Raw genomic sequence first — 13,888 nt, 5'->3', positions numbered from 1 at the left:
CTCAATAAGCTGCCATAAGCCATTTTCGGCGAAAAGTTTCCGCTGTTGACGTCATGTCGCTAGGTGAGATCTTATCCCCGTGTTCAATTCCAAAGACTTTTCGCCGGTCCGAAAAGTCTGCGCCTTGTTACCGGCGGAAAGGATTCGCCTTTGTATGCAGGTGAAAAAAAGTTCAGAATTGGGGGTTTGGGGTGCAAAGTTGCGGGGACACCCCTGCAGCCGTGGGACAGTCCCCCAAAGGTAAACTGCGTCGAAAGTTTAAACAATACTTTAAATCACCCCAAAAAAGTACTTTTCGTTTTGGGGGGCGAAAAAGTCCAAAGTTGGGGAACAAACTTAAAAACTAGTGAAATAGACTCCAGGGGGTCCCCCCCAATTATGCCGCAGGTGTTTTGTTTTATTGCTGGTGGTTGTTGAAGGTGCTTTTTTTTTTTTTTAATAACCTTTAGCGATTTTTAACCAAGCTTGCACCCATTTTCATGTACCCCAAATTTGCTGGAACTAAATTTTGCATAAAAAACCTCCTAAATGCTATTCTTCACCACTTGTGCAAAGACGCTAAATAGCACCAATTGAGCGCATTTAAGCGCCCCAAATACCGGCTTTTGGGGGTATCCATAGTGATCTCCCATGTCAGTCCATCTTTTGGGGGGTGTCTGGCTGATTTCCCCAAATCTGACAGGACTTTTCACCTGTGTGAATTTCGCTGGGACGCGTTTTCGGCTTCCTATGGAGTTGAATAAGGCGCAGAGTTGTGTGTTTCTCCAAAAATATGCGATGTAGACTAAAAGGACTGGACTTATCGCAGCTAATTGAATATGCCCCTTAGACACATTTTCATAGACCCTATCAGATTTGAGACTGTATACAGAGATGTGTCCTCACATATCACTGCTGCAGTCAGGTCCATAAATATTGGGACATTGACAGAATTTTCATATTTTGGCCTCTAGTCACCACCACAATGGCTTTGAAATGAAACAAACAAGATGTGATTTACCTGCAGATTTTCAGATTTAATTTGAGGGTAATTACATCCAAATCAGGTGAACGGTGCAGGAATTACAACGGTTTCTATATGTGCTTCCCACTTTTTAAGGGGCCAAAAGTAATGGGACAAACTAAACAATCCTAAATCTAACTTTCACTTTTTAATACTTTGTTGCAAATCCTTTGCAGGCAATTACAGCCTGAAGTCTGGAACGCATAGACATCACAAGACACTGGGTTTCATCCCTGGTGATGCTCTGCCAGGCCTCTACTGCAAATGTCTTCAGTTCCTGCTTCAGTTTTGTCTTCATCAAGTGAAATGCATGCTCATTCGGATTCAGGTCAGGGGATTGACTTGGCCATTGCATAATATTCCTCTTTCTACTTCAGGGTCCATAGGGGGTCCACAGGGTTGACCTTGGGGGTATAGCTGGATCTGGATCCACGGGCACCACGCCGTTAAAGCTTTGCTGCTCCCAGGATGCACTTGGGTCCGTCCGTCCTCTATCCCCCGCCCCCGAGCCACAGCACCTCAGTTTTAGTTGGTTCCCGGCCGGAGTCGGGTCACCCTGGAGTAGTGCTTTATTTTTATTTTTTTTCTAAGAAGAAAAGAAGATTTTATTTATTTATTTTTACTGTCTTCAGAGCGGCAGCATCAGACTGTCCATCTGTACGTCCACGCTGCCGCTCCAACAGCCCCGCTGGCGCTGCGATGCCAGTACTGATCTGGGGATCGCAGTGGGACCCCGGAGTCAGTTCTAGCGTGGCTCCGGGACCTCCCACAGACTGCTGCCGGACACACGGGGCCAGGTAAACTGCGTGCAGCGCTTCGCGCTGCGCGCGGGGGAAATAGTATGCAGTCTTCAGCCGCCGGTCTCTGGGGACAGACCGGCGGCGCTAGTAACGGCGGCGGGCTCCCCCCTCTGTGGCATACCCCGCGTGACCGCTGGACCACCAGGGTGTAAGACCGGCAGGGAACCGGCTTCCCCAGGGGTTTAGTACTAGCAGGGGAGGCAGCCTTCCCTGGTTTAGCGGCTCCTCCCCTCAGCCCAGCGCGCCTTCTCTCGTGTGCTGGCGTCGCTGGGCTGTTCTCACTCGGCCACTCCTCCTCAGAGCTCTCCGGCGGCCATCTTCCTCAGGCAGCATCGCAGAGCTCCCAGGCAGGCTTCCAGTGGACCAGTCCCCCTGCGTACCTCTCCCCTGATCAGGACAGTGTTCGCAGCGCTATAGCCCTCCCAGACACTGAATCTGGGAGGTGGATTGTAGATGAAGGTGCAGAGAGTGTAACTTCTCTGCATGGTATGTGACTATTACTAGTGCTGCTGTCTGTGCTTATTTCTACTTACTGTCAGCTTATACCTATCCCTTTCCTTCTCCTACGGCCCGCAGGTGCGTGGGGGATCTCCTCTCCTTTCTGTGTACCTCACTTATATAGATCTACGTATTTGTGAGGTCCGTCACATACAGCGGTGTGCTCCTCAGTACCATATTGTGGGCTGTTTGTGTTGCATACTTGGGAGTGCGCAGGTGTTTTACGCCTTTCCTCGTTTCGGTGATACTTTTTTCTTGTAAAAGTTTTTTGTGTCATGTCTGATGATGAGAATGAGCGCTCCGAGGCTCCTGTGTTGATGTCCTGCCGACGCTGTTCGGCAGGGGTTGACGGGGCGGATTTGTCTCAGGACAGTCTGTGCGGGCGGTGCCAGCTGGTACCTGGTCCCTCTAAACCCCCGGTGGCGCAGGATCCTCCCTGGGCGTTGTTTATGCAAGTGCTGGCAGCGATCGCGGAACGGCTTACGGTCCCTTCTAGGGCGTTGCCCCAGCCTACCATCCCCCGTTCCCCGGGTGTGACGCGTCTGGTGCAGTCTCCTCCCGGGTCTCAGACTGTGGGTCCTTATGCGGGATTGCCTGTATACGTGCAATCTCCCACGGTGCCGCAGCAGTCGATGGTACCGTTTCAGGGGTATCCTCTAACGGTACCCCCTCCCTGGGTGGATGTCCTCTCCAGCTCTGTTCAGAGCCTGGCGGCTTCGTCATCGGCTTTTCAGTCTGTTGCACAGTGATTTGCCCCCAAAGGCATCCAAGTGACCCGTTTCGGCTTCACTGGCGGCGCAGTTCACGGACACGGACGTGCCTTCGGATGACGGGGAGATCCATGAAGACTCTGGCTCGGATGCCGGGGCCCAGGAGGTGGAGGCCAAGTCCTCCATTAATGTGCCGGCATTGGTTAGGGCGGTGCGGGCCATCCTTCATATAGAGGAGGATGCGCCGGCTCCCAGGTCGAAGTACCCTAATTTTAAAAAGGCCAAAGTAGCTTCGACTGTTTTTCCCCTGTCTGACCAGTTGACGGATCATATGGCAGGGGCCTGGCAGTTGCCCAGCAAGAGGTTCCAACCGCAGAAACGGTTGGCTTCAAACTATCCTTTTCCTGAGGCTCATTGCACTCCGCCTGCGGTGGATTCCCATGTCACCCGCTTAATTAAAAGCGCTACGCTGCCTTTGCCGTCGATCTCCTCCCTGAAAGATCCCACGGACAGGAAAGTGGAGACTTGTTTAAAGTCTATCTACTCTCTCTCGGGGGCGGTGGCCCGTCCGTCCATGGCCATCTCTTGGGTGGCTAAGGCCATCGAGAGCTGGGCCAATGCTTTGGAGGATAACTTTCCGGATGATGCTCCGGAGATCCAGAGAGCGTTGATAGGACAAATGAGGGATGCGGCTTCCTACATTGGGGAAGCATCGTTGGATGCAAGCCTGCTGACCTTTAGGGTGTCGGCTGCAGCTGTGTTGGCGCCTTCGGTCCTTGTGGCTGAGGTCTTGGAGAGCTGAGGCAGACTCCAAAAAGGGCCTGGAGGCCTTACCTTTTAATGGAGAGTTGCTTTTTGGTCCAGACTTGGACAAAATAGTGGATACTCTGGCTAAGTCTAAATCAGCCTTCCTCCCTTCGACTTCTGCACCTACCAAGGTACGGAGCTCTGCCTTTCGGTCCTTTCGGGTTCAGGGCAAGGCCAATGGTCAGTCCTTCCCGAGGCAGTCGGCAACCAAGGCCGCTTCTAAGCCCAAGAAGCAGGCCTGGAGTGCCAGGCGCCCTTATTCCAAGCAGGAAGATAAACCTTCTGCCTGATGGGACGGGCCTCCCTCTGGGGGACCCCAGAGTGGGAGGCCGACTTCTTCTATTTGCCCAGTGCTGGCACAATACCACCACGGATGCCTGGGTTCGAGAAGTGGTCTCCCAGGGGTACGCCCTGTCTTTTCGGCACAGACCGCCCCACCAGTTTTTCTGCACGAGTCCTTCTCAGGATACGACCAAGACTTTACAGATTCAGGAAGCTATAGAGTCCTTGCTTAAAGCAGGGGTCATTGTTCCCGTTCCTCAATTACAACGAGGGACGGGGTACTATTCTTCTCTGTTTCTGGTGCAGAATTACAATGGTTCTCATCGCCCTATCCTCAACTTGAAGTCTCTGAACAAATTCCTCAGAGTTCCCAAGTTCAGGATGGAAACGTTACGTTCCAACATTATGGCGATGGAACCTGGGGATTACATGGTGTCCCTGAATATCCAGGACACCTACCTCCATGTTCCGATAGCACCTTCGCACCAGCGGTATCTGAGGTTCGCTATCCTTCATCATCTTTTCAGTTCCGGGCGCTACCCTTTGGGCTGTCCACGGCACCGAGGGTATTCACAAAGATTATGGCGGTCATGGCCGCACGTCTTCGGAACCAGAATGTACGGCTGCTTCCGTATCTGGACGACCTCCTGTTGCTGGAGAGCTCCCCGGAGGTACTGCTTCAACATATCCACCTGACGATCGCTTGCCTGCAAGCCCACGGGTGGCTGATAAATTGGAAAAAGTCCTACCTGATTCCATCACAGCGGATGGTTCATTTGGGAGCCCTGCTGGATTCTCGTCAGCAAAGGATCTTCCTGACCCCGGAGAAGGTCTCCTCCCTACAGCTGCGGATACACAGTTGCCTGAGCAGTTGCCGACTGTCGGTCCATTCGTCAATGAGAGTTCTGGGGTCCATGGTGGCATTCGACATGGTGGAGTTTGCCCAGTTCCACTCCAGGCCCCTGCAGGGGCTGATTCTATCGGAATGGAACGGTTTACATCACCGGATCCGGTCTCAGATGCTGGTGTTGTCCCCGGAGGTTTGGCAGTCTTTGGCTTGGTGGCTTCAGACAGCTCATCTAGTCAAAGGGCACCCCTTTTGGATCCCGGACTGGGACCTGCTCACAACAGATGCCAGTCTCCGGGGTTGGGGGGCAGTGACAGGCTTGTTGTCACTTCAGGGACGTTGGACTGCGAAAGAAGCACTTCTCCCCACCAACATTCTGGAACTGCGGGCCGTGTACAGGGCCCTGCAGTCGTCCGGCACCGCTCTTCAAGGAAGGGCGGTTCAAGTTCAATCCGACAACGCCACCACGGTGGCATACATCAACCACCAGGGAGGAACTCGCAGTCGGGCTGCGATGTCGGAGGTGTCTCGCATCGTTGCTTGGGCGGAGTGCCACATTCCAGCAATCTCGGCAGTCTTCATCCTCGGAGTCCTCAACTGGGAGGCGGACTTCCTCAGCCGTCACGACGTGCATCCCGGGCAATGGTCGCTTCACCCTGAGGTATTTCAGCTACTCGTGGACAGAAAGGGGCTGCCGGAACTGGACTTGCTGGCCTCCCGTCACAATCACAAGTTGCCCGTGTACGGGTCAAGGACAAGAGACGCAGGCGCAAGTCTGGTGGACGCACTGTCGGTGAAATGGACGTTTCAACTGGCTAACCTATTTCCTCCGATATCCCTGCTGTCTCGGGTCCTGCGGAAATTCAAGCAGGACGGCGGCACGCTCATGCTGGTGGCTCCAGCGTGGCCCAGACGTCCTTGGTACTCCGATCTGAGGAGCCTCTCCATCAACGCTCCGTACCTTCTTCCTCAGCGCCAGGACCTATTGTCTCAAGGGTCCTGCCTTTACCCGGATCTGGGTCGGCTGTCTTTGACGGCCGTCTTAAGGTCTCGGGGCTTCTCGAGTTCGGTTATTAGTACCATGCACAGGGCCCGCAAGCCTGCTTCCGCACGGATTTACCACAGGGTGTGGCACACTTACTTTCAGTGGTGTGAGTCCAGAAGCTATGATCCTCAGGTGTTCCGGGTTTCCAGATTCTTGGAATTTCTTCAATCAGGTTTGGACCTTGGCTTACGCCTTGCCTCTCTGAAGGTTCATGTGTCTGCTTTGTCCGTGTGGTTTCAACGACCGATTGCTACACTGCCAGATGTTCACACCTTTTTCCAAGGTGTTCTCAGGATCCAGCCTCCCTTCGTGTCTCCTGTGGCTCCTTGGAACTTGGCGGTAGTGCTACGGGTCTTGCAGGGTCCTCCTTTTGAGCCTCTTAAGTCGGTGGAACTCAAGTGGCTGACGTTTAAGACCGTTTTTCTCCTGGCAATTGCTTCTGCCAGGAGGGTGTCAGAATTGGGGGTGCTTTCCTGTCGCCCTCCTTTTCTGATTTTTCTCCAGGACAGGGCGGTGCTCCGCACTCGTCCTGAGTTTTTGCCCAAAGTGGTCTCGAAGTTCCATATTAATCAGGAACTTGTTGTGCCAGCTTTTCAGTCCCCTGATCTTTCAGCTGGTGAGACTTCCTTAGATGTGGTCCGGGCGCTTAGAATCTATGTGGACCGGACTGCTTCGGTTAGGAAGTCCATAGGGTCCACAGGGCGCCCGCCCTGACTCACCTGGCTTCATATGGGCTGTGTGGCTGGTCACCGGTTTTCTGTCTCCCATTTCTGTGAGTATGGTTTCTTGTGTGTTCCAGTCTTCCTTCTCTCTGTTTAGTCTCCTCCGGCCTTAGCTGCTTACCAACTAAGGTGCTGTGGCTCTGGGGCGGGGTATAGAGGAGGACGGACCCAAGTGCATCCTGGGAGCAGCAAAACTTTAACTGCGTGGATCCAGATCCAGCTATACCCCCAAGGTCAACCTTGTGGACCCTATGGACTTCGTAGAAGCAGAGATAACAAAGGTAAGTTATTACCATATCTCTTGTTTTTTAGCCTTAAAAAACTCTTTGGTTGCTTTTGCAGTATGCTTCGGGTCATTGTCCATCTGCACTGTGAAGCGCCGTCCAATGAGTTCTGAAGCATTTGACTGAATATGAGCATATAATATTGCCCGAAACGCTTCAGAATTAATTCTGCTGCTTTTGTCAGCAGTCACATCATCAATAAATACAAGGGAACCAGTTCCATTGGCAGCCATACATGCCCACGCCATGACACTACCACCACGCTTCACTGATGAGGTGGTATGTTTTGGATCATGAGCAGTTCCTTTCCTTCTCCATACTCTTCTTTTCCCATCACTCTGGTACGAGTTGATCTTTGTCTCATATGTCCATAGGATGTTGTTCCAGAACTGTAATGGCTTTTTTAGATGTTTGGCAAACTGTAATCTGGTCTTCCTGTTTTTGTGGCTCACCAATGGTTTACATCTTGTGGTGAACACTCTATATTCACTCTTGTGAAGTCTTCTCTTGATTGTTGACTTTGACACATATACACCTACCTCCTGGAGAGTGTTCTTGATTTGGCCAACTGTTGTGAAGGTTTTTCTTCACCAGGGAAATAATTCTTCTATCCACCACAGTTGTTTCTACTTCAGGGTCCATAGGGGGTCCACAGGGTTGACCTTGGGGTATAGGTTGGGAACCAAATCCGGGCACCACGCAGTTAAAGCTTTTAGCTCCCAGGATGCACTTGGGTCCACTCTCCCTATAACCCCGCCCCCCAGCCAGAGGCACCTCAGTTTAAGTTGGTGCCCGGCCGGAGTCGGGTCACCGTTACTGCAGGGGGGCTGCTTAGCAGCCTCTAAGCTTAAAAGAGTTTTGTTTTATTATTTTTTTACTACTCTTCAGAGCGGCAGCATCAGACTGTCCAATGGACGTCTGAGCTGCCGCTCCTACACCCCGCCGGCGCTGCGACGCCAGTACAGATCTGGGGATCGCAGCGGGACCCCAGAGTCTGTACTAGCCGGGCTCTGGAGGAATCCCTGGGCTGCTGCCGGATCGACGGGGACAGGTAAGTCGCGTGGTCGCCGCTTGCGGTGACCCGCGTGTACATGCAGCCTTATGCCTCCGGTCTCTGGGGACAGACCGGAGGCGCTAGCGGTGGCGGCGGGCTCCCCCTCCATGGAGGCATACCCCGCGTGTCCACAGCCCACCAGGGATTATAGCGGCAGCGGGAGCCGGCATCCCGGGGGGTTAATTGCTAGCCAGGGGAGGAAGCCTTCCCTGTCTAGCGGCTCCTCCCCTCAGCTCAGCGCGCCTTTCAATAATACAGTCTGGCGTCGCTGAGCTGCTTCCTCCGCGGGCCACGCTTCTTCTGAGGTCTCCAGCGGCCATTTTCTCTCTGTGGTGCTGCAGAACTCTTAGGATGTCAGTGAGCCCAGTCCCCCTGCGTACCTGGCCATTTTGGGTGAGTGTACACAGCGCTATAGCCTTCCCAGACACTGAATCTGGGCAGTTGAATGTAGCGACATTGTGCAGTATATTATATGTCATGCAAATGTATGTATATATATTTTTCTGCATTGTATGTGACTTATGCTAGTGCTGACTGTCTGCTTTTTCTCTCACCTGTCAGTGTATATCTATCCCTTTTCTTTATCTGCCCTAATACAGGTGTACCTGGGGTGGTTATGAGACCTCACATATATATATTTGTTAATATCTGTGAGGTTTGTCACATACTGTTGCGTGCTGCACGTTGCCATATTTTAGATGGAACTGTGAGTTGCATACGCTGATAATGGGTCCCTGCAGCTAATCTTAGCGTCAGTCAGGACCGGTATGGCGCTGCTTAATATTTCCGTCAAGATAGTCAGATATATCTGACCAGGAGATTGCACACGATACTGCACCCATTATTGCTATCCTGCAAGTCATAGCCTGCAGGAATTAGTGCGGAGGATTTTAACTCAGAAAGGTTTACGTATGCGGCACCATCTGGTGCCGGGCCCCTTGCACGACCCCCTTAAAGGGCGTTGTTTCTCAGGATCCTCTCCTTTGAGGATCGCCGGGCGGGCCCCATTGTCGTCACTCGCTTGGAGTTACTTCACCATACTGCCCTTTTGAACTCGGGGTATCTCGCAATTTCTTGCAATTTACCCCTGTGTCACAGACTATCGCTCCCTGCCGGGGTTTTTCACAGTACATGAATTACCTCCGATACCACATCGGTCTGTCATTCCCCTTGCAGGGATTACCACAACGGCCACCCTGGTGGATGTCGTTTTATACGAAATACTAATTGGCGTGATATACGCCCTGTGGTTACTGACCAGTGGCTCTGCCGTGAACTGGATGGTATATTCGGCTCTTTCCCTCTCACATGGGGGGGAGCCGATCTCAAGTATTATTATCCCTGCTTTGGGGCTGGTAGCCAGGCTCATTCTGGATATAGAGAATGTCGATCCTGCACCTGTATCATACATCTCCCGTTTTCTGCCCAGCGGGTGGATCTCATAGCGGGAGTCTGGCTGTCCCCAGATACGAGGAGTCACAAAGGCCTCCTGTTTCCCATTCCCTGAGGGTCCTCACAAGTAATGGAAATCCCCTTCTGGGATGGATTTGTATGTTAATCATCGGGTTACAGGCATTAATACGCCTCCCATCCCGGCCTGGACGGATTTTACGGATCCGTAGGTGGTAACTTTGCCTGAAATCAATGTACTCGTTTTCAGGGCCTGTTGCCCGTCCTACCATGGCCATCGCATGGTGATGCTTTTGTGACGTTTTTCCCCTCCAACACGTCTGAGGTTCAAATATCTTTTTGCCGCTCACAAAATATGCAGTGGTCATATGTGGGATTACCTCATGGGATGCCGGTCTTCTAACTTTCAGGGTTTCGGCGGCATCTGTATCCGCCGCAGTACCCTATGGCTGCGTTATGGGAAAGCAGAGGTGCACACTCCTTCCAGGGGGAAGTTCTTGTTTGGTCCCGACCTTGACAAGATCGTTGCATCATTGGCAGTATCACTAATGGGGAGATACCGTCTTTAGCTACTCCCACTACATTCGGACTAACTCTGTTAAGTCTTTTTGTCCTCAGGGTCAGCCTAAAGGCCTGTTTTTTCCTAGGCTGTCGGCCTCCACGGGGGCCACCATATCCAGTACCGAGCAGTCCTGGACTTCCGGACGACCCTGTTTCTACACCTGAGGATATACCCTCAGCCTGACGGGACAGGTCTACATCTGGGGAATTTCCAGAGTGAGGTACTGATTCTCAACGGCCTCTCATTGCTCATGCAGCCTCCTCACAGGCATTGGTACACGGGCCCTTCTTCAGAACTGATCAGGGCCTTACAATCCCAGAAAGCTATACAGTCTTTGTGGTAAGCAGAGCTATTTCGGCCAACCTCACTATCTCAGTGAGGGACTGGTTGTTCTACTTTCTTTTTGGGGCGGTGACCGACTGGTCCTCCTTTGCCTATACTCTGTCTCAAATCCCTGAATCAGATTCCAACGGTGCCTTGACTCAGGTGGAATCGTCCATGCTCCATCATCCGATGTTTGGAACCTGGGGATTTTATGGTATATCCGAGTATTCAGGATACGTACCTACGGGTACATACAGAGCCCTCTCATCAGCATGGGTTCAGGTTTGCTGTGCCACAGCAACACTTGTAAGTTTCGGGCTCTGCCTTTTGGGGCTGTCCTCAACTCCACCGGGGTTTACCAGCTTTATGGATTTTCTGACAGTTCACCTGTTCAGTGTATCCGAATGCTCCTTTCTCTGGACGGTCTCCTACTTTTAGCAGGATCACCAAGGTACTTTACCGCCAGGTCAGGATAACCGGGGCTTCTTCTCGTCACAGAAAAGTCCTCCCTGCATCCCTCACAGGGTTTTCTTCATCTGGGAGCACTGCTGGATTCTCAGAATCTGAGAATTTTTCTGGCGTAAGACAAGATCTCCACTCTTCAACTTCGAGGGTGCGGATATCTACGCAGTCGACATATGTCATTACTCTTTGTGATGCGCGGTCTACCAGAGTGTCTACCTTTTGGTAGGGTGGAATGTGCTCAGTTCCATTCCAGGCCTTGCCATAATTGACTCCCCTCCAGATGGATCGAGTTTTTTCCATCGGATCACTGTTCGAACGATGATACTTTCTACGGAGGCGAGTTGGTCTCTGTCCGGGTGGCTATGGCCATCTCGTCCAGGGTGTTCTTTGCTAAAGACAGTGTCTGGTCCGCATTCATTTCGGGGCAGTTGGACGTCTGTCGCTTCTGCCCTGCCACTTACCTTGTTGATACTTTAAGCTGTCTTGGACTTTCACTCTGGCCTAACCCATTTGTCACGGTTAACCTGAATAGGTTCAGTCCGACAGTGTCACAACAGTGGCTTCCATCTAGGCAACACTGGTAGTTGGGTGGCAATGTTAGGAATGTCACCCATTCTGACATAGTCCAAGGGTCTTCTCCTGGCCAACTCTGCGGTGTTTATTCCCGGAGCTCTCCATTGGGAAGCGGGCTTCCTCAGCCGTCACGGCGTGCATCCCGGGGACTAGTCTCTTCTCCAAGAGAGGTTTCAACTCCTGGTGAGCAGAGGGGGCCTCCCTGAGGGGATTGATCCCCATGGCCTTCTGACTCGATCACACATTACCGGTGTTACAGTCCAGCTCTAGGAGTACTGAAGCTACCTTCAGTGACTCTTTGTCAGTGAAGTGGTCCTTCCACTTTGTGTACCTGTGTCCTCCGGTCTCCCTTCTTCCTCGAGGTCTTCGGAAGTTTAATTCGAGACGGAGGGGCTTTCCTTCTGGGGGCTCCAGGTCGTCCCAGACATCACTGGTACTAAGATTTTCGGAGTCTCCTCCTCGATGCTCCGTTCCTACTGCTTCACTATCTGGACCTGTTGTCTCAGGGTCCTTGTTTTTCCCTGGATCTGGATCGCTTGTCTTTAACTGCGCCCCTACTGTGGTCCTCGGGCTTCCCTGGCTCTGTCTTCATTGAGATGTTTAGAGCAGATAGGCCAGACTTTGCTGGGATCTGCCACGGACTGTGGCATACATAATTCTTATGGTATCGTACCTGTCGATACGATCCTCCGGTGTCCAGGATTTCCAGATATTCTGGCATTCCTTCCAGCTGGCTTGGGTTTCACCCTTGGCCTGGCCTTCCTGACAGTGCGGATCTCTACACTGTCGGTATGGTTAAGATATGGAATTGCTCCGCTCTGGTATCCAGTTCATCCTTTGGAGTGTTTTCTGGATTATGTCTCCACTTATCCTCCCTAGGGACTCCTGGGGAGTTAGTAGTGGTTCTTTGTTCCCTCCGGGGACAGTCCATGGAACCGCTGGTTGTGATAGCCATTACATGGTCTATTGTTTAAGCTCTCTCTCTCTCTCTCTCTCAGGGTGTTTAAATCAACCAGGAGAGTGTCTGAATGGGGAGCGTTCTCATGTGGCTCCCTCTTCTGGAGGGCATCATGTCAGGGTGTGAGTTGCTCTCGCCCTGTGTTTCTTCTTAAAGTGGTTTTTAGGTTCCATATTATTCTGGAACTTATGGTATGGCCATTCAGTTCCCAGTCCTCTCGGCTGTTGTGGCCTCATGGACTGTGGTCCGGCCTCTTTGGCTTTATGTGATCCGTTCAAGTTCCTTATGGTAAGCGGACTCCTTATTGGTGGTCTGCGGTTTCTGGTTTTAACAGGAAACGATGGCCGGCCTATAATGAAATGTTGACTGGATGGCCTCGTATGTCTTCCTCAGGGGCCTACCCATGGGTGGGCATTTCTGTCGTTGAGGCTTGTTTTTTTCTCGGGCCGTGTAACCCTCGTGGGCGGCTCGTCGTGGCGCCTCGGCTGTTTTGCCTTACTAGGTGTCCACGTGGTCTTCTGTCCATACCTTTTTAAGGTTCTAGGCATTGGTTTCCTTTGCCTCTCAGGATGCTTCCTTTTTGGCGACGGATTCTCCTCTCAGCACAGGAGCGTCCCCACCCTTGGTTGAACTGCTTTGGGACATCCCCAAGGTCAACCCTGTGGACCCCCTATGGACCCTGAAGTAGAAAACAAGAGATATGGTAAGAACTTACCTTTGTTATCTCTGTTTCTACGAAGTCCATAGGGTCCACAGGGCGCCCGCCCTGACGCACCTGGCTTCATATGGGCTGTGTTACTGGTCACCGGCTTCCCGTCTCCTTTTCTGTGAGTATGGTTCTAGAGTGTTCCAGTTTTCTCTCTCTTTTTCTCTCCTCCTCCGGCCTTTGGCTACTTACAATCTGAGGTGCCTCTGGCTGGGGGGCGGGGTTATAGGGAGAGTGGACCCAAGTGCATCCTGGGAGCTAAAAGCTTTAACTGCGTGGTGCCCGGATTTGGTTCCCAACCTATACCCCAAGGTCAACCCTGTGGACCCTATGGACTTCGTAGAAACAGAGATAACAAAGGTAAGTTCTTACCATATCTCTTGTTTTTCCGTGGTCTTCCAGGTCTTTTGGTGTTGCTGAGCTCTCCGGTGTGTTCTTTCTTTTTAAATATGTTCCAAACAGTTGATTTGGCCACACCTAATGTTTTTGCTATCTCTCTGATGGGTTTGTTTTGATTTTTCAGCCTAAAGATGGCTTGCTTCACTGATCGTGACAGCTCTTTGGATCTCATATTGAGAGTCGACAGCAACTGATTCCAAATGCAAATGTCACACCTAGAATCAACTCCAGACCTTTTACCTGCTTAATTGATAATGAAATAACGAGGGAATAGCCCACACCTGTCCATGAAATAGCTTTTGAGTTGATAGTCCCATTACTGTTGACCCCTTAAAAAGTGGGAGGCACATATAGAAACCGTTGTAATTCCTACACCGTTCACCTGATTTGGATGTAATTACCCTCAAATTAAATCTGAAAGTCTGCAGGTAAAGCACAT

General features: G+C 51.7%; 1 protein-coding gene across 2 annotated transcripts in view; it reads left to right on the top strand.

The window, feature by feature from the left end:
* Positions 1-13,888, top strand: part of TTF2 (transcription termination factor 2) — a 192,744-nt gene that overhangs the window by 158,398 nt on the left and 20,458 nt on the right. The gene's annotated exons all lie outside the window — the stretch shown is intronic.

Source organism: Taudactylus pleione, unplaced genomic scaffold (assembly GCF_031769625.1).
Source record: "Taudactylus pleione unplaced genomic scaffold, aTauple2 ptg000405l, whole genome shotgun sequence".
Classification (NCBI taxonomy): Eukaryota; Metazoa; Chordata; class Amphibia; order Anura; family Myobatrachidae; genus Taudactylus; species Taudactylus pleione.
The sequence above is the reverse complement of the archived record's forward strand: the minus strand, read 5'-3'. Positions and strand labels throughout refer to the sequence as shown.